This window comes from Cavia porcellus, unplaced genomic scaffold (assembly GCF_034190915.1).
Source record: "Cavia porcellus strain 051 isolate PalLab524CR breed Dunkin Hartley unplaced genomic scaffold, mCavPor4.1 scaffold_22, whole genome shotgun sequence".
In the NCBI taxonomy this organism is placed as follows: domain Eukaryota; kingdom Metazoa; phylum Chordata; class Mammalia; order Rodentia; family Caviidae; genus Cavia; species Cavia porcellus.
The window spans coordinates 45,151,294-45,172,458 of record NW_026947505.1 but is presented as its reverse complement, the minus strand read 5'-3'; the positions used below and the strand labels follow the sequence as shown (position 1 = coordinate 45,172,458).

The window sequence follows — 21,165 nt, the reverse complement described above, 5'->3', positions numbered from 1 at the left end:
GAAGCCTGAGAAAACAAAGACTACAGCATTAAACAAGCACAATAAACGCTTTGAGAGGAGAAATTACAAAAGAGAGCAATCAATATTTATGTAAAAGTGCTATGTTTTAAGATGAATGTCCTCAACTGTCTGAAGATCCAATTTGCCAAATTACAACATTTGAGAATTAACTGATCTGCTATCATAAACACTGAACACTGATATGTACAGGCCCTGAAATGTCCTTCTGATGCCTCTGTTTTTTGTCCACTGGCCTTAAGTAAGCCCTCAATAATCTACACTCTTCTTTGTCTTCAAAGACCTCTTAAGGTCTAAAGAAATGAAATCCTTGGAAGTGTTCCTGAGAGACATAATATATGCAAGAGTGAATTTCTGATGTGGAAGTGTGTAATACAGCCATCTTTTAAAGATGTAAATAAAGAGCATCCCTCCTCTTGCTGTACACCTGGCAGAGCCGAATCCTTGACTTGGATCTGACAGCATGATCACAGCAAGCAGGAGTCTGGCTACTGGAAGGGGTGCTTCCTAATTAATGCCACAGTGCCAGGAATCCTCTCAGATGCAGCACTGTAACAGGATGTGGTTTTGGCAGTACTTTTCTGAAAACAAAAATGGGAGGAATATGGTGTCTCTGACTGTCTGTCAACTCTCTAGGTAACACATTGAAAGGCAAAAAAGACTGGAAACTCTGTTTTAGGTACCCATCTGACATCCAAAAGAAAAAAAAAATCAAATGGTTCCATAGCCTAAAGTCATATCACTTTTCACTGTGTCCCCAGCAGAACTCAAAAACTAATCCTTCTCACTTAGGTTCTGTATTTGCAAATAATCTCTAAACAAAGTCTCCATGATAATTTAAAAATTATAGAGTCAGCTGTTGGGAATGGGGATAAGACCCCAAGGAAAATAGACTGTCTACTTAATTTTGTTTGTGTCTGGGAAAAGACAGGTTTTTTTTTGTTTGTTTTTGTTTTTGTTTTTGTTTTTCAGATGGCTATCATTGTGTGAGTCATTTTTGAAAAAGAAGATACTGAGGTCTATGGCAAAAGAAACTACTCCAGACCAAAATGAGAAAATGAAGTCAATCCTACAGAAAGGATGGAAAGAGCCTTGGGCCTTTGTTATTTTTCTTATTGCTGAAACAAAGTGCCTGATATCCAAAGTAAAAAGAAAGGTTTCTTTTGGCTCACAGATTGTTGAGGTATCAGTTCATAGATGTCCGGCTGCAGGACAAGGTGATATGGCAGAGGAGCATCTAAAGGAAAAAGAGTTCACGGCAGGCAGAAGACAGCAAAAGCAGGTAAATGATAAACCTCTTTCTTGCTTTTTACCCAAGCCATATACCCTTAGATCAGGTAGCACTGACACCCTTAATCCTAATGCCCTCAATGCTTGTACTACACCATGAACCAATCCCCGTATCGCACACTCTATGTCTATCCTTCTCTGAAAAATCCCACCTATGACATGAAGCTTTGGGGAGATCCAGACACAAACCATAGCGTGTTTACTGAAATAAGCCTTTTCTCTGCTCCATATTTCTTCCCACAAATTTGAAACAATTTTTCCCTAACCTATAATCTCAGTTTATTCTAAAGATTAAGAATCGGTAGTGGTATTAGACCCTGTAAGCATAAGGAGTTCTAATTTAAAATTCCAACTCAGGCTTATGTTAACATTGTTTAATCTGTCCTCTTGTGTTTCCAATGTGACAACTTGCCAAATTGGCCACTTCATGCCTTGATTCCCTGCTTGTGAATCCACATTCTGAAACAGCTGCATTATGTAATAGCCACATCATGAGATGTGATATATATAAAACAATTCATATTAGCCCATGAGAGCTACAAAGTCAATTGCAGACCTAAACACACACCAAAAAGAAAACTTATAAGCATTTTGTAAATTTTGTTTGACAAATTAAGAATTTAATCAAACTAGATTTATTGTAGCTAAGGAAGATAACAAAGAGATAGCAAACATGTTTTAACTACAGAAAGTCATTTTAAAAAGATATCAACTAAATTACTGTTTAATTTTTACCACAGTATATTAGTACAAAAGAGAATTAGGCTAGATTGAACAATTGTTTAAAATAATGCAAAGTACACCTGCCTAGATATAAAGTCACCCAAATTCCATGTACAAGCAAAAGTATCGCCCTCATAGCCAACGTAAAGTATTAGAGAAGCCACTAAATATCTTTTTTCATCTCATTTGTATCCACAGCCATATGACAAGAGAATGAAATACATGTTCTTCAATACTAAATGTATCATACACTGTTCCTGATCATAACCTTACCTTCTAGAACATCTGACCTAAGTATAATTTTGATATTTTCACTTAATTCTGAGTTTGCCTGTTATTTTATTCACAGTGTTAACTTCGAATTTTTAAAATAAAAATAAATTTATCTTGCTTTAGAGTACATTAAAATTAATAGGCAAACTATAAACAAATGAAAAACTTAATTTTTCATTCAAGTAAAACTATAGTTGGTATAAAACACAGTTAAAAACAAGGAAGAAAGAAGAGGGTCAGAGGTGCAGGTTTGTGAAATTAAAGTTGTCTTCCACATGTAGCTCCCACAGCTGCCCTGGGCATCAGCAACCAAGCAGCATTTAGAGGAAAGAAGATAAATGAACTCTCACACGCATGTTGTCATTAAGCAACTGGTGAAATTATAAACAGTCATATAAATGTGGACAAACAGAACTTACAGTTTTTCTGTTTAAACACATACCAGGACTTATGGATTGAAAAATCCATCTTAGAGATACTCAAGGATTTCTACATTAGGAAACAAAACTAGCAGAGAAGACTTGTGCAATGAATAACTGTCTCTTATTTTGTGATCATGTTGCTTATCACATCACAAATAAATGTTCTCACCTTGAAACTGGAACATTTCGAGAGATCGGGAGAACATGGCGGACAGACAACAGCAACTTCTGAACGCTCTCTAAAGGCTCGGCTCAGAGGCCAGGAATGATGCGGACTAAGGAGATACGAACCAATAGAGATATGCTCTGCTGACTCAGGAACAAACTGGGCTGAGAGAATCCAACTTGGAATACAGTCCTGGCGCTAAAATAGGAACAGAAAAATCTCGGTGTGGAGGCTCGACTCCGCGCCATTAGAAACCGCGGTTTGGATTTCCCGCCGCCGCCCGGCGGCCGGCTACCTCCACAGCGGCTCAGCAAGGAGAGACGCGACCCCCGAGCTCTGGGAACGGGAGTCTGGGAACGGAGTTTCCGCGCCATTGGAAACCGCGGTTTGGATTTCCCGCCGCCCGGCGGCCGGCTACCTTCACAGCGGCTCAGCAAGGAGAGACGCGACCGCCGAGCTCTGGGAACGGGAGTCTCCAAACGGAGTCCCCACGCCATCGGAAACCGCGGTTTAGATTTCCCGCCGCCAGGCGCCCGGCTACCTCCAGAGGGGCTCGGCAAGGAGAGACACGCAGAGGCTTGGGAACGGGAATCTGCGAACGGAGTCGGAAACGCAACGGCCAGGGAGGAAGGCTGACTGGTGGCGAGGTGAGCGAGGAACTGACTCCCTACCGCAGTTTGACTCCAGCGGAGGTTTTTCTGGGCGCGGGCAGTCCTGTAAGAGCAGGGCGCGGTGGCAACTGCAGCCGCACATTTCCCTCTCGGACGGGATTGGTGAAAAGTGCCTGGCCTGAGTGACGCTGCTGGCGGACTCCCTAGGCTGGCCTAACCCAGATCCCAGAGCCTGACGGTGGCCCAGAGGAGCGACCGACTTCCGCATAGGCTGCCTCCTCCGCAACTCCCTGGGGCGCAGCGGTGAGCAGGAACAACTAGCCAGCGCAATTTGATCAAGCTGTGGCTGGCAGGCAGAGAAGCCGGGCCTCCTGTGTAAGATTACATTTTATAAGGAACAGAAAATATGGGGAAGGGAAGCAACAAAAAAGGCTCCTCGACCCCCAATCCTGAGAATCAGGCAATTGTGGACACTGCACCATTATACATTAAGCGCCATTTAGAGAGCCTCATAGACCAATTCAGGAATGAAGTTATCAATGACCTGAAGCTAGAAGTATGCAGAATAGTTAGAGAAATGCTAAGCACCACCCAGGAAAAAGCGGATGGTGGAATGGAAGAACAGAAAAAGAGGGGAGAATTGCTTGATGGAGAAAACAGAGAAAGCATTGAGTATGTGAAGCAGGTGCAAAGGGACTATCAAGAAATTAAGAAGTCTACCCAAGACTGGCATAACAGCTTGAAAGAAACTAAGGACAGACTATCTGAATTGGAGGGCAGACTTGAAACATGGGAGAATGAAATGAAAAACTTCTTAAAAATAACAAAGAAACACACAGCAATAATACAAAGACAAGAAGATGATAAGAGGAGCCATAACTTAAGGATTAAGAACATAAAAGAAGAAGTAGGGACACAAACAAGTGAACTACAAAAGCTACTCACAGAAATAATCCAGGAGAATTTTCCTAATTTAGCAAAAGGTAAAGATACTCAAATGTATGAGGCATACAGGACCCCAGCTACCTACAACCCTAACAGAGAAACACCCAGGCATATAATAATAAAAATTCCAGAAATTCAATACAAGAACTGAATATTGAAAGCTGTAAGAGACAAGAAACAGATCACTTACAAGGGAAGACCCATCAGAATTACAGCAGATTTCTCTTCACAAACCATCAAATCACGAAGAGCATGGGGAGAAATAATTCAAGCTTTGAAAGATAATAATCTCCAGCCAAGATTGAGATATCCTGCACAACTGTCCCTGGAAATTGATGGAAACACGAGGTGCTTCCAGGATAAAGAGGAACTGGGGGAATTTGCAACCACCAATTCAACCCTACAGAAAGTATTGCAGGATATTCTAAAAAAAGAAAAATACAAAGAACCCAGAAATAGGGGCGGGGAGGCCACAACGAATGGAGCAGAGAACAAAATGAAGAAGACAAACTGACAGCTACTGACAGAAAAAGAGCTCAACAGAAATGAGACAGAAGATTGGATGATAGGAACAGCTTTTTTTGGAGAAAATGACATCTTAATAGGTAATACTGATTTAGTACCATCTTGTTTTGAAGTCTCATCTAGCTTTTGTTCTTCTGTCTCCAATGGTCTAAACAGGTTGTATCTTATTGGATTTTGTTATGTACGATAGTATAAGAAAAAACCTTTTAAAGACAAGGAGATTATACAGAGACCATTGTTCATTTTCTGTTAGTCGATTCTAAATACTCTATAATGCTGTCATTCTCTTAAATGGATTTACATTGTTTTGATATACTTAATGCTACAGTATATGAAGTTGTACTCAAGGACTTCAGGGAGGGAGTCAATATGGTAACTATTTTTGGGTCAGGATTAGCTGGTGGTGAAACACTATTTTGCTTAAATGGTTATGTTTTGATCTGCCCTGTTTCGCTGTTATGCCCTCCTTTTTCTCAATCTCCACTCCATTATTTACTTTTTTATTTTTATCCATTTAATTAAAGGGAAAAATATAGCAGGATATAATATAGTAACCCACTTTGACTTTCTATTATCTCGATTTGAAGCCCTGTATTACTCTCACCATCTTGTTTTTGACTGAGGTTCCCATATTCTGTTTTGCTGGATAGTATCAGGTTCGAAAGTTTAGACATCAGCTGAGAAGATAATGAGATTCATTATAATGCCCATTCTCGTTGACTTTTATCTACTTTTGAAGACCTACAATATCTCCAATGTTTTGGTTTTGTCGGTTTTATTCTTTACGGTTTTGTTCAATTGTATTACAACTAATGATATAGGCAATTCTATTAGAAATAGCGGGAGGCATTATGGTAACCATTGTTGATCACCTTGTATTATGTTCTTATATTATCTATTATGTCCACCCTTTTGACTTGACCGATTCTGTTCTGTTATGTCACATTTGGTTTTACTCTCTTCCAAAAAAGCAACAAGAACCGTGGGAGCAATGAAACCCAAAATGTGTAATAGTCACTGTACAAAAGAGAGGAAAAGAAAGTGCTCTAAACTATATAACTGCATGTATATTTAAATGTATAAGATAGAAAATGATATCACAGAGTTTTATTGGATCATTGAACAGAACTGTTTGCAGTATCATTGTTGGAATGTCCACTCTACAAGCTTTAATTTTGTGACTTAAACAATTATTTCTAAGATGGCAATATGTAATCCATTAACTAGTGATTTCCTACTGCGCATTTTTTTATTCTGTAAATCTGTATAACTTGTACCCCTTCACTGTTTTTTTTTTCCTTTCTTTTCTTTTCTCCTTAAATAAAAATTTAAAAAAAAAAAAAAAAAGAAACTGGAACATTTCTTCAAATCTCAGATCAGGATGTAGTTGTGAAGTCTGCTGTGATTCTGACAGGCTTTCATTTATCAGTTTCTTTTCTCCAACAGCTTTTAATGTTCTGTTAGAACATGATATAGTATATCTACCCTGCCTCCAGGTGGTGGTCTTTTCTGTATGTGCTGTGAGATATAAATTAAAGATAGAAATGACCTTCCATTTAATTCACTGGGATATACCTTTCTATATGCTTACCTTTGACTATTACAATAATCATATTGAAGCTGGGGTTAAAGTATCTCTGCCTCCCTGTTTGTATTTTAAAAAAGCAAATCTTTAAATCTATTGTATTCATTTTTTCTCAGATTTTTTTTTCTCTTTACACTTTTATGTCTGTTATGATTTGAGTCTGCAGTGTCCCCCAAAAGGCATAATCTCAGTCAGCGATGCATGAGATGGGGCTTTTGAGAGGTGAGCAAATCATGAGGGCTGTAAGTTCAGCAGTAAATTCCTTCATTTGTAATTCAATGGCATTACTAAGAGGCAGTAGAAATTTAGGAAGTAAGATCTAAATGAAGAGAGTACATCATGAGGACATATCCTTAGGCAATGTATCTTGACCTCATCCTCTTCCTTTCTGGACATTTTCTTCTCTGTTTCCCTTCTGCTATGAAATCAACACTTTTATTATATGCTTCTACCATAATTATCTGCCCTTACCTTAGGCCCACAGAAATGAAACTAGCTGAACATAGACTGAACCTCTGAAATCATAAGCCAAAATGTATCATTCTTCCTCTAATTTGCTTTTTTTGGTTATGTTTTTCACATAATGAGAATGTGAATGCTCTCTAATACAGAATATTAAACCAGAAAAGGACAGGGGGTTTCAGTGATTGAAACTAACCTATGGTTTACAAATCTTCAGAACTAGTTTGTGGCAGGACTTTGGAAGGGTTTGGAGAGTAAAGTCTGTGTTCATGAAGTTTCAGATGGGAAGAAGGACTAGTGACCATTCCAGTTACATTCTAGCAAATAGCTCATTGATGTTATGTCGATATCTGAAGATTTTATGGAAAGTGGAAATTGAAGGAAATTGACTGATTTAGTTAAAACATTTTCAAGCATTCAGTCTGTAGCATGGTTATTTGAAACTCTTTTTATCCAGATTTATAGTAAGAATCAAAAGTAAGTAGCGGAATGCGAAGATTTGAAAAGCTTGCAATTTGGCTACTAAAAAGTTTCTGTAAACATGGAACTGAAAAAAGTGTGATTGCTGAAGAAATTAGCATCTTTAAAAAGAAACTCAATATCTTGCATTGGGACAATAGAAAACATGCCTTCAAGGCATCAGAGATATTGACAGGATTCTACTCATTACAGACACCAACATATAGAATTAGAAATTCCTGGCTTTGAGAAGACAGCCCCAGAATTTTTAACTTGCCGAGGTGCATGTAGGGAAGGGCTTCCCTATGTTCAACTATCTAGGCCCACAAAGGTCATAGCAGCTATAATCCAAGGCGGAGTGTCATCTTTTCAAGCTAGTGGCAGACCTCAGCATCATCCATGTGGTGCTGGTTTTGCAGAATGCAAGAGTAATTGAATCAGAGAGACTTTTTACATACATTTTTTTAAAGGCCTAGGAAGCCTAAAGATGTGACTGTCAGCCTGGGAGAGGTGGTCAGGTAGCTATGAGAATGCAACAAAAGCTGCAATGGACATTCCACCGAGTTAAACATGTCAGATGTGGGGAGAATCTGGCTGAAGGAGTGGTTGAAACGAGTGTAAAAGTGAAGGGACTCTGGGAACAACGGCAGAAGTCTCCCAGAAAGCGTGTTTGGTTTAAGATTAGAGCAAAACTGGAGGATGACAGCCAAGTTGAATTAGAAACAAAGTTACTCTTATAGATGCACACACATTGTGCACCTCACACTCTAATAAGGTTACTTATCAGACTTTTTCTTTCCTTTTCCTCTAACCAAAAATTCAATATAAATGTTTTTCTTCTGTACCATGGCTCTCATGTCCTTAGGTTACAAATAAAAACTCAGGGTCTTCCCAGATTAATACTGTTTTCCTGAGACTTGCTCATGCTGATAAGTTTCAGTGAAGTAGTCCTTCCAGGCTTCTTGAAGTTTAAACTGAACTTCAGCTCTAAGTAATTGTTCATCCTCTGCACTGCCACAGCCACACACCCTGCATAGAGGACCATCCTCCCAAAGTGTGGAAAAGCAAGTAAGATGGCCAATTCTTCATCCAGGTAAGGGAGTATACATGGCCACCCAGAAGCTTGGCAATTCTATGGTAGGTTAAAGTCTAAGGTTTTTATAATTCAAGGGTCTCTTAGCTGTCCAACTGCTAACTGAATGGGAATGGTTTGTTAATTTTTCTTTGTATGATTTTATTTATATTTCTTTTACTTTGCCTATGATATGGTTCAAATTTATCCAAAGAAGAAAAAACACTTCAGCAATATTTGCAATATTAAAACCTTCTGAGTGTAAAGTTCCTAAACTTCAACTTTGTTGAACTCTTTTTTTCTTTTTGTCTTTTTCTTTATTATCGGTACCAGGGATCGAACTCACAATCACATACTTGCAAGGCAAGTGCTTAGGCCGCTCAGCTAAATCCCCAGCCCTATTGAACTCTTAATAATGTCCTTGATTTCATTTAGAGAGAAGTCTAGAAGGAAAAAAATTAAGACAATTTTTAGGTCCTTTAAAAATTGTGTACCTTGCTACATAGTTCAAAAATTTCTCAGATCAGTGAAGCTTTTCTGACTTTCTCTTATTGATGAGTCTTGATGAAGCAGTCTCTCTGGGCTTTCTGAAATTTAAACTAAACTTTAAGTCTGAATAATTTTTCATCCTCTGTATCATCATGGTTGCACACTGAAATAATCATGAATTTGGAACATCTGCTGAGAAAAGTTGCAAGCAGCAAGAGAGAGGCCATTAGGCTGCCACCATCAGGGACACAGGAACAGGACTGTACAGCCTTTGGATCTGGTACATTATATCACCATGAGCCTGGTGAGCTACAGGACTTGGTGCTACAGACATGGAGCTACTGCATTTAATGTTTGTCCTGAGGTTTCAGTCTTACTTTGGCCTAATTCCTCCTTGCTTTTGTACTGTTCCTCTCTTTTGAAATGGAATGTTTACTCTGCATCTTGTGTTATGTAACTTGTTTTCTTTTTTTGTTTCTTTGTTTGTTTTTTTTTTTCTTGCAGTGCTTCTCTGTAGAAGTGAAGGATTTGCCTAGAGTTTTAGAGGAGATTTTGAACTTTGGCTTTTGAGCAATTCTGGAACTGGTAAGTCTTTGGCAACCCTTGGAGATATATTACTATTAATTTTAATATTAATATTAATTTTATATAATGAGATCAATTTCATTTTATACAATAAAACTTAGAGTGACAAATACTATTTTTAAATTTTATTTTATTGTTTTTTTTTATTTTAAAGAGAATAAAACTTGACAAAACAAAGCAGAGTAAAGCCAATTCAAAAAAAGCAGTGAAAGTGGTACAGAATTTCAAAACAGGATAATAAGAAATCAATAATGGCTACCATAATATATCTCGTTATCTTCACAATAGCTGTCCATTCTACCAGACATAATAAAATCTAATAGAATAAAACCAATCAAAAGAGAATGTTGAAGAAAATAAAACACTAAAATGAAACAAAAACAAAGTAGTGAGAACAACATTAGATTTCAAAAACAAGACAGAACGAAGTCCCCCATATTTGCTGTATTGCATACTGTAGTCCTCCTAGTAGATGCTGGGCTACTGGCCCTTGACCTGCAAATTCAGCCAAACAATACAAGCATTTAGTTTTACTTTTGTTCCTCGGTTGCTATCATCTCAGCCCTCCCTTAGAACCAGCCAGTGGCTTACAGGGCTCACAGTGGGGGAGTTCTTCATTCTCAGCCCACACTCTTGTCAGCTAATGGAGAGGGTGATCTGGCTTCTCTCCTCCTGGGCCCCACATAGTTCGCACGGTTCACAAGAGGGGCAAATTGGCTTCTGAATGTTCTCCTCCTAGATCCAGCATGGCTTCTCAGAAGTTAATTACTATTATTTGGATTTAAGACATCCTCAAAGATCAGCCCCTTGGCTTTTGGTGAGTGAACAGATCGTGAAGACACTAATTTAATGGTCTTTTATAAGATATAGCCTTGTTGAGGGGAGACAGGCATGGAAGTATGATGCTGAGATTGTATCTTGGTCCCTACTCCCTTTCCTTCTGCTTCCTAGATACAATGAGATGAATAGCTTTGGTCTGCCACACCTTTCATCCATTATATACAGTCTTACAAAAGGCCTAGAAACATTGGAGCCAGCTGATCATGGAATGGAATTTCTGAAACTATGAGCTAAAAATAAATCTTTCCACCTTTAAATTGTTTATTTTGGGGCCAGGAATGTAGCTCAGTGGCACAGCACCTGCTTTCCAAGGGTAAGCTTGATTCTCAGTACAAATAAATAAATAAATTGTTCACCTTCATTATTTTGCCACAGTAACAGCTAATTCACACAATGTTACTGTCATGATGCAATTAAATGTTTGATGTAAGCCTTTGCTCATTTGCTCCTTACATGTAAATACTTTTTTCATCTTCCATATCTATTTATAGAAATCCTTTTTTGAGTATTCAACTTGGAGAGGCTGGGGTTTAGCTCAGCGGTGTAAAATGCCTGCCTGGCATGCATGAGGTCATGAGCTCAATCCCCAGTATATAAAAAAAAAAAAAAAAAAAAAAATCAACTTGGATACCACTTTTTTCCTTATTCATCCAATAAAAAGTAACATCCATCCCCGTATCAGTACCCAAGTGCAGGAGGAGGCCAGGGTGTGGCAACATGACTGGAGCAGCTGGTTACAGTTAATCCTAGGAGACTTAATAACTCGGGCACAACAGCAGCACCTAAGCCCAAAACAGTATCAAGTGAAACCCTGTACCTGGTACCAATATTCTTCTATAACAACACACCGAAACTGGCACCTGAGATTAATCTTCTAGCATGAGGTCAAGTGAGACCAGCTAGATCAACTCTCCAAGAAGACATAAAAGGACAGAAGTATTTGTCTTTCCCACCGCCTTCTTGTTCTTGCAGTGGTCAGTCTGCCTGCAGGACATCTCTATTTTCCAAAGCACCCTCTTCTCCCTGAAAACTTCTTTTGTGCTTCCTCTCTTTTTAATTGTCTTTTCTTATTTTTGCTCTAAAATAAATGATAATCATTCACAATTGTCCTGACCAATTCATTGACTGGAACAAATAAGAACCTGGAAAACACTGCCGGTCCCTGCTCCATCCAAGAACACAAGCATTGTTATATTTTTAGCACAAACAGAATTCTTTTGCATGCATCAAATTGTAGCTCTTAAACTTTATTTCCCTGTCTTAGTTTCCCATATTCCTTAAGATAGTTTTAGCAATTCACTGAGTATAAATTGAATGGGTATATTTTAACAACATATTTTAGGGAAAAACTTTGAAAAGGAAATGCAGAAAATATACCTCGTTTTTATCCACCTTTCAGTTGTTGTAATTTTATCTTGAATTCTAATTTTAAGTTGAATTCTTTCCATTGTAAATTAAAAACTACTGAGTTTCCAACTCCAAAATTTGAGTGCTCTGATATCAATACTACTTGAGGTATTATACTTCAGCCTCTTCATAGGTTAAAGAACTCAGAAAAAATGAGTTGTTTGTGCATTTACTATGTGAATCAATTAAAAAGATTCTTCTTTCCCAATAGTAGCCATCTCTGTGCCCAATGAGTATTTCTTCTTTCTGTCTAAGCTTACTTTTAACATCTAACACTGGAATCCTTTTAAAAAATTACTCTTTTTTCCTTATTTAAAGAAAATGTTATGGATCCTGTTGTGTTTTTTATTCAGTAGAATTAGTATCTAAGTGACCTTGAACTATTATGTCATATAGTCTCCGTTATATATATATATGTTTCAGAAACTTGTAATAAATTGAATCCCTAGTCTGTCCTAATACAGTTTCCAAAGCAGTTTTCTTAAAGATTTTGTGTTCTTCTTAAAGAAAAGAACATTTTTAAAATACAACTATTCTAAAATGAGGTTTGAGGATGGAAATTTGAAGCAGTTTCATGACAGTAACATTTATCTCTTTTGGCAGTTCTGATATTTATGTATTGGGTTATCTCAAAGCTAGGTCACCTTTCTCTGCAGTCATTTGGACTATTTTAGAAAGTGATTTCCTGAACACCAAAGACTACTGTATTCTATTTAGAGCTCAGTTTCACATTATCAGAACTTAAAATTCTCCAGACTTTCCTGGAAAAGCTGCTTTGGGTCAAAGTACAGCTGGATATAACTGCCCAGGATCTATTCTCACAAAGATCCCAGTTTTCAGAAGATGTCACAGTGTCATGTATGACAGATCATAACGTTTCATTTTAATTAGCTTTGCAAATACTCAACTGAATATGTATTTACTCAACATGTACTATGTGAAAAATAGAGTACAATGCTCCAAAGATACAAAGTTAATCAAGACATTATATCCAACTTCAGGAATTTTATTGTAGTTTGGTAATCTCTTTACCAGACATTTCATTTTCATTATGTTGTTCCAGATCCTTGACATCTAGTTTAATGTTATTTAAGTAACTGATTTATTGAACATCCTGCATCCTGGAGGACTCAATATTAACTAATACCATGTTCTGTTACCAAAGACTATTCTTTTAGTCTTAATCCATTAAAATATGTCACCTACCCAATGGAAAGATTAAAAATGCATAATAAATGATGTAATTCCTGAACTAACACTTAAGGTTACAGATTTTCCAGAATAAAAAGAGCTGTGAGGAATCATCTAGGACAATACTTTCCACACATTGCAACATGCACAGTGACCCTATAGGAATCCTATTAAAAATGCAGATTATAAATGCAGTCATCATGACAGACAACTCCTAATGACCCACCAAACACATGCTTATCACATAATAAACCCAAGCCCCTGGCCATTTCAGCTCAGTAGAGCTGTAGCAGACAGGTGTGGAACCAAAAACTCTACATTACAATTTTCTACTAACATCATATTTGCTGGACCATAGGCTGTGTTTTAAGTAGTAAGACTCTAAGGCAAAGCGATGGGAAATGAACAAGATTCAATGTGTTCTTTTATCAAACATTATTAATTATTATGAAAATAATAAATAAAATATTAAATGAATTTATTCATCCAGTATGAAAGTTAGTTTTTTTAAAACTTTGATAAGAATGCTCTGAAAGTGTATAGTTCACTCTAACTAGTCAAAACATAAAATTAAAGGAGATTTAAAAATAGGGTAGTTTTTAAATAAAAAAATAAAGCAGAATTCCCATAGTATTCCCTAATTCCACTCCTAAGTAAGAGACAACTGAATGAAACAACATTTGTGCATGATTTTTACTAATAGTAAGTAAAAGAGAAAGCATTCCCGCGTCTATAAACAGATGGGTGGCTAAGTACATGTGCACAGTATAGTAGTTCTGTTAAATGGAAGGAAATTTGACATTTATAAAACATCATTATGCTAACTGAAATAAACCAGTCATGAAGAAACAAATATGATGTAATTCATTTTACCTGATGTACTTAGAATAGTCAGACTCAGAAAGAAAAGGTACAATGATATTGTAATAAGAATTACCGTGTACATCTGTGAGAATGCACATTCTCTGGTCTTACTATTTCAGACTTGTAAACCATAGTTCTCAGAAAGATATAGCTGTTCCCCCACGGATAAATGCCTTTTATTCCAAGAAACCTTCAAGCCAATTTATTAAGTAAATCCAAGCTATGTTAATTACTTTGTCCAAAGTTTGATATGCAGTCTTGGTATTTATTTATTTATTTATTTATTTATTGTCTTTTTCCTTTTTATCGGTACCAGGGATGGAACTCACGACTGCCTGCTTGCAAGACAGGTGCTTATGCCGCTGACCTAAATCCCCAGCCCCATCAGTCTTGGTATTTAACCAATAATTTCTTTCTTTCTTTCTTTCTTTCTTTCTTTCTTTCTTTCTTTCTTTCTTCCTTCCTTTTTTCTTTCCACTCTTTCTATCTGTTTTCTTTCATTCCTTTCTTCTTTACTAGCTTTCTGGTACTCATTTTGAACTGAGGGCCTTTGCACTGAGCTACATTCCCAAACATTTTTTAGTTTTATTTTGAGGCAGGGCTCAACATGAACTTTAGCTCCTTCTGCCTATGTTCCACAGTATGAGGATTATAGGCATGCACTACCATCCCCAACTTAATTAAATAAATGACCTCAGGCTTGGGATGGTCATAGTGGTACTCAACTATAATATCCGCTAGTCTGGGGAAGACCAAGGCAGAAATACTACAAGTTTTAGGCAACCTGACAAAATAATGGTGACTGCTCTCAAATGTAAAAAGGGTTAGGGATATAGCTCAATAGTAGGGTGTTTGCCAAGTGTGGATGAAGCCCGGGACTTTATCGTTGAAACTGTCAAAAAAGAAAAAAAAATTATTCAGCCTTTCAATTGAAAATGTAAATGTATGCTGGGTATGACGGCTCATGCCCATAATCCCAGCACTAGGGAGGCTAATGCAGGAGGATTATTTGAGTTCGAAAACAGCCTGGCTTACAAAGTGAACTCAAGGCCAGTTTGAACTGCATAGTGAGACCCTGTATCAAACAAAATGTGAATGTAGGTGTTTAATTATATATGTAATTACATAATTGACTTCAGCTTGCTAATTTCAAGTCAAAAGCTTTGCAAACATTCTGGAAATGATTAAAAGAAAGACATTCACTGCATTTAAAGTACTAATTATGAGATATATTAGATTTCAATACCTAAGAAGATTTGTTATATCGAGGTCTAAAGTCCTTGTAGTGAAAATTGAATATATTGAATTTATAAATGTAGTTTTAAATGTTTTGAGAAATTTAATGAAATTTGAATATTAATTATTAAAGGCATTTATTCTGTTCTTACTTGCTTCAACATTGATCAGAAGCTTCCTTAGAAAAGACTGTTAAAATCCACAGCACATGAAAATCAAAAAAGTTAAGAGAAATAAAATTGTGAACTTCATACTATGATAAGCTGACTATCAATTTAAGAATAAGGAAATAGGACTTCCGGGAGAACATGTTGGACAGATAGCAGGAGCTACAGAGGCTTGCTGAAAGACCCAGCTTAGAATTCAGGAATGGTGCAGAGTAAGGAATCGTAAGCAAGAGGAGATATGCCCTGCTGATCCAAAAATGAACTGGGCTGAAAGAAACCAACTGGGAATGCAATCCTGGTGCTATAACAGGAACAGAAAAGCCTCAGTGTGGAAGTTGGAGCCCGCGCCTTTGGAAGCCGTGATTTGGGTTTCCCGCTGCTGCGTCTACATCGGCTCAGCAGGGAGAGAAATGTGCAAAACCTCTGAGAATGGGAATCGGTGAACGGAGTTGAAAGCAGGACAGGCGGGAGCTGTGCATTGACCTGCAGTGAGTGAGAGAAACTGGGACTCTTCCACGGTATAGGAGACTCCAACAGAGGACATTCTGGGACCGGGCAGACTTGCGGGAACAGGGCACTGCAGTGACTTCAGTCACGTATCCCCCTCTCAAGTGGCATTGGTGAGCAGTGCCTAGCCTATGTGATGCTGCTGGCTGAGACCCAGTAGGCTAGCACAACCCAGGTCCCAGTGCCTGAAGGTAGATTGACCTGGAGGGGCAGGCCCTGTATAGGCTGCCTGGTCTGCAACTTCCTGGTGTGCTGCAGTGGGCTGAACACCTAGCCGGTGCAATTCAATCAGACTGTGGCTGACAGGGAAGGAAGCTGGGCCACCTATATACGCTTGTATATATAAGGAACAAAGAATATGGGAAGAAGCAGCAACAAGAAAGACTCCTCGGCCCCCAATCCTGAGAAAGAGGCAATAGCAGACACAGCCCCAATAGATATAAAGCGCTATCTCCAGAGCCTCATGGACAAGTTCAGGAATGAAGTTATAAATGACCTGAAGCTAGACATAAGCAGAATAGTTAGAGAAATGCTAAGCACCATCCAAGAAAAAACAGATGGTGGAATGGAAGAACAGAAAAAGAGGGGAGAATTGCTTGATGGAGAAAATAGAGAAAGCATAGAATACGGGAAGCAGGTTCAAAGAGATTACCAGGAAACTAAAAAGTCTTTCGAAAACTGGCATAACAGCTTGAAAGAAACTAAGGACAGATTATCTGAACTGGAGGGTAGATTTGTAATATGGAAGCATGCAATGAAAAACTTCTTTAAAATAACAAAGAAACAAACAGCAATAATACAAAGACTAGAAGATGATAAGAGGATCTATAACTTAAGAATTAAGAACATAAAACAAGAAGTAGGGACACAAACAAATGAACTACAAAAGCTACTCACAGAAATAATCCAGAACAATTTTCCTAATTTAGCAAAAGGTAAAGATACTCAGTTGTATGAAGCATACAGGACCCCAGCCACCTACAATCCAAACAGAGCAACACCCACGCATATAATAATTAAAATTCCAGAAATCCAATACAAGAACAGAACATTAAAAGCCATCAGAGACAAGAAACAGATCACTTACAGGGGAACACCCATCAGAATTACAGCAGACTTCTCAGCACAAACCATCAAATCACGAAGAGCGTGGGGGGAAATAATTCAAGCTTTGAAAGATAATAATCTCCAGCCAAGATTGATATATCCTGCACAACTATCCCTGGAAATTTATGGAAAAACAAGGTGCTTCCAGGATAAAGAGGAACTAGGAGAATATGCAACCACCAATTCAACTCTACAGAGAATGCTGCAGGATATTCTAAAAAAGAAAAATACGAAGAATCCAGAAATAGCGGCAGAGAGACCATAATGAATGGAGCAGAAAACAAAATGAAGAAGACAAACTGACAACTAATGACAGAAAAAGAGCTCAACAGAAATGAGGCAGAGAAGATTGGATGATAGGAACAGCTATTTTGGAGAAAATGACGTCTTAAGAAGTAATACTGATTTAGTATTATCTTGTTTTAAAGTCCCATCAAGCTTTTGTTCTTCTGTCTCCATTGGTCTAAACAGGTTGTATTTTATTGGATTTTATTATATATGATAGTATAAGCAAAAAACCTTTATAGACAAGGAGGTTTTACAGAAACCATTGTTCATTTTCTGTTAGTTGATTCTAAATACCCTGTAATACTGTCATTCTCTTAAATGGTTTTACATTGTTTTGATATATTTGATGCTACAGTATACGAAGTTATACTCAAAGATTTCAAGGAAAGAGACAATATGGTAACTACTTTTATGTCGGGATTATCTTGTGGTGAAACACTATTTTGCTTAAATGGTTATGTTTTGATCTGTGCTGTTTTGCTGTTATGCCCTCTTTTATCTCAATCTCCATTTTGTTATTTACTTTTTTACTTTTATCCTTTTAATTAAGGGAAAAATAAATAAAAAATAGCAGGATATATTATAGTAACCCACTTTGACTTTCCATTATCTTGATTTAAAGCCCTGTACTGCTCTCAACATCTTGTTTTGACTGATGTTCCTCTATTCTGTTTTGCTTGATAGTACCAGGTTCGAAAGTTTAGGCAACAGCTGTGAAGATAGTGGGATTCATTATGATGCCCATTCTGGTTGACTATTATCTACTTTTGAAGACCTATAATGTCTCCAATGTTTTGGTTTTGTTGGTTTTGTTCTTTACTGTTTTGTTCAATTTTATTATAACTGATGATATAGGCAATTCTATTAGAGATAGCAGGAGGCATTATGATAACCATTGTTGATCACCTTGTATTATGCTTTTACATTATCTATTATGTCCACCCTTTTGATTTGACTGACTCTGTTCTGTTATGTCACATTTGGTTCTACTCTCTTCCAAAAAAGTAATAAGAACTGTGGGAGCAACAAAACCCAAAATGTGTAATTGTCACTGTACAAAAGAGAGGAAAAGAAAGTGCTCTAAACAATATAACTGCATGTATATTTAAGTGTATAAGATAGATAATGATATTACTGAGTTTTGTTGGATCATTGAACAGAACTGTTTGCAGTCTCACTGTTGGAATGTCCACTTTATAAGCTTTAATTTTATAACTTGAACAATTATTTCTAAGATGACAATATGTAATCCATTAACTAGTGATTTCCTACTGTCTATTTTTTTCTGTAAAACTGTATAACTTGTACCCTTTCTCTGCTTTTTTTTTCTTTTTCTCCTTAAATAAAATTTAAAAAAAAGAATAAGGAAATATCAAAGTTAATTTTATGCACAAGAACTACTTTAAAACCATCAGAAATCTCACACTGGCTAGCTACATCATCTTAGACAGATACTTATTAGCCACCAAAACCTTGTTTGATACCACTACAGCAGCTTTAAACATTTCATTGTGGGAAGCCCTGTAATTGACTGCCACCTTATATTTGCAGGCTGCACCACCTTAGCTCCCCCTAGGAGTTAAGTTTGGTAGTTAAGCAGCACCTTGCCTAGCTTGTTTGGCTTATTCAGGAATTATGCTAATCGGCTCGCCTTATGAGCCCGCCTGTGGGAAATTTGAAAATTTGATATAATCTATGACCCTCAGTCTTGCCACTGTTGCTAAGTTACCTGCTGACATCTCAGAACCCAACTCCCTCCTCCTCAATACCCTGTAATTGATACTTTTTCCTTGAATAAACGAGACTTGATCAGACTCCTGTCTTGTCTCCGCTCTTTGTGTCTCGTTTCCTTTTCATCCCCACTCCCCCTCTACGGTCTCTGTGGACTTACCTGCAGGCCAGGACACTTCATTGCTCTACTTATGATTTTGCAACGAGGATATCAAAAGTCTTGAGGCAAGATGGACCCTAGTAAATCTGCCTGGTGGTTCCCTATCTAGCAGAAATAAATCCAGAGAAATTCTGAGAAATTGTCAGTGTTGAACGTCAGTAACCAAGTGTAAAGCATGAAGGGGTTGAGAAATCAATTATGTAAATCAGGACTGAGCCATGGATAGTCAGTGACAGAGCTTGCAGTGTGATGGAACCTAAGCAGATGTAGCTGAACCTAAAGTAGACAAGAAATCCACTGAGAGCATGAAAAATAGTGCTTCTGGTCAGGGCTCTGTCAATAAGCTTTTAAGGCAGAACACATGTCTTATTTGTATATCACCAAAGACTGTTATGGTTCCAAGAATAAAAGCAGCTACTGAAATACTTGTTGAGTGAATGAAAGGTAAGACAACAAGGCTTAAAAATAAACCAGAGTGTAGCTCAGTGACATAATACTCGTCTATCTTTGCAAGGGTTCAATTCTACTACCACAACAAAACAAGCAAACATTGGTGCATTTCTGTAAGTCCAGCACTCAAGAGACTGAGGCAGAAGCATCCATATGAGCTCAAGGCCAACCTGGGCTGCATAGTGAGTTCAAAACCAGCCCAAAATGCATAACAAGATGCTATCTCAAAAAAAAAAAAAAAAAAAAAGGCGAAAAGGGATTCAGCAAGTTGGGGCTGTCGTGATGGATGATTTGGATAATTATAAAGTCTTAAACAAAAAGGCTGAGAGATTTGGGATAGAACTAAATTTTAGTGAAAATGTAAAAAGAACCACATCAATACAAGGGAAATATTCAAATATAACATTGACAGAAGTACTTAGAAATATGTATGCACTGACAACACAGCACTCTGTGTAAGAAAAGAAAAATATTACACAACTGTCTGAATATCAAACATTGCAGACATTTTTCTCAAAGAACCTACATTGTTCTTTATTCATGTTTGTTTCCCATAATAAGTGACAAATAACCGAGTAACAGACATCTGTAAGACCCTTATGTATTGGATGTGAATGAACTAAGTACTGAGACATATGTGTCTTTAAGAGATAATAAGAACAGTAACTGATCTCAGAGAACAAAAGCCATGCTAATATTTGTTGGAGATTATTTTGATGTAACAGAAAACTAAAAACTTTCTTATTGATGTCTTTAGAGAGATCATAGTTCTAACTATCTGCCTGGTTGGATTATAGCATATTCTGCACTTTTCTGAGCTGAATGGCAAGATTTGCTTTAAAAGCTATAAATTATCATGGCAAAACCAAATGATTGCCAAATACCATGGACTGAACTGGAAGAGACAATATCTTCAGTGGATCTGTTCTGAGGAGCACATAGCTGGCTAAAGATGGTCTTTACAAATTATATATGAAAATGTCCAAAACTCTCAAGTCAAAGACGAAAAGTATGTCTTATGACACAACCTATAGAAGGATTCATGTGCAGAAACAGTATTGAACAAAATAATAACTAGATAAATGAAGGAGGTATAGAAGTGACCTACAGAAGGGATGATAGGAAACCCAGAGGAAAGTATCAATGAATTTTGTTAGATGGTGGAACTTAGTTCACAGTTTTATTGTTGTCTCTTTACTTAAGGATCCCTTAAGTTTCAAAACGTTGGCTAAACAAAGTGGAATAAATGTGTTAGGTTTGGTCCATTAAGTTTCTCAGAATTTTTGTATTTTTTAACATGATAACTTAACTATGTATCTGTACAAGCAGTACTTACAAGTGTATTTTAAATTAAGAGTTTTCACTTGTTCCATTAGATATTGCAGTATGTGATACCCCTGTCCTTTCAAAAGCATTCTGTCATTTGGTAAGAAAGGATGAATCTCCATCTTTTTAAAATATTTTTTTGGCATTAGATGAAGAGAGAAAGTTATGTAGATCTGTCTGAAATCCTACTTAACACCCTTACTTTTTAAGTTTTGTATTTTAAAACATAGATCTCTGAGGGAGGAAAAAAATATATATAGGCCATA

The 21,165-nt window shown here is 37.3% G+C and overlaps 1 pseudogene; it reads left to right on the top strand.

The window, feature by feature from the left end:
• LOC111758249 (ribosome production factor 2 homolog) overlaps positions 1–20,670 on the top strand; it is a 94,437-nt pseudogene extending 73,767 nt beyond the window's left edge.
• The last annotated feature ends 495 nt before the right edge of the window (positions 20,671–21,165 follow it).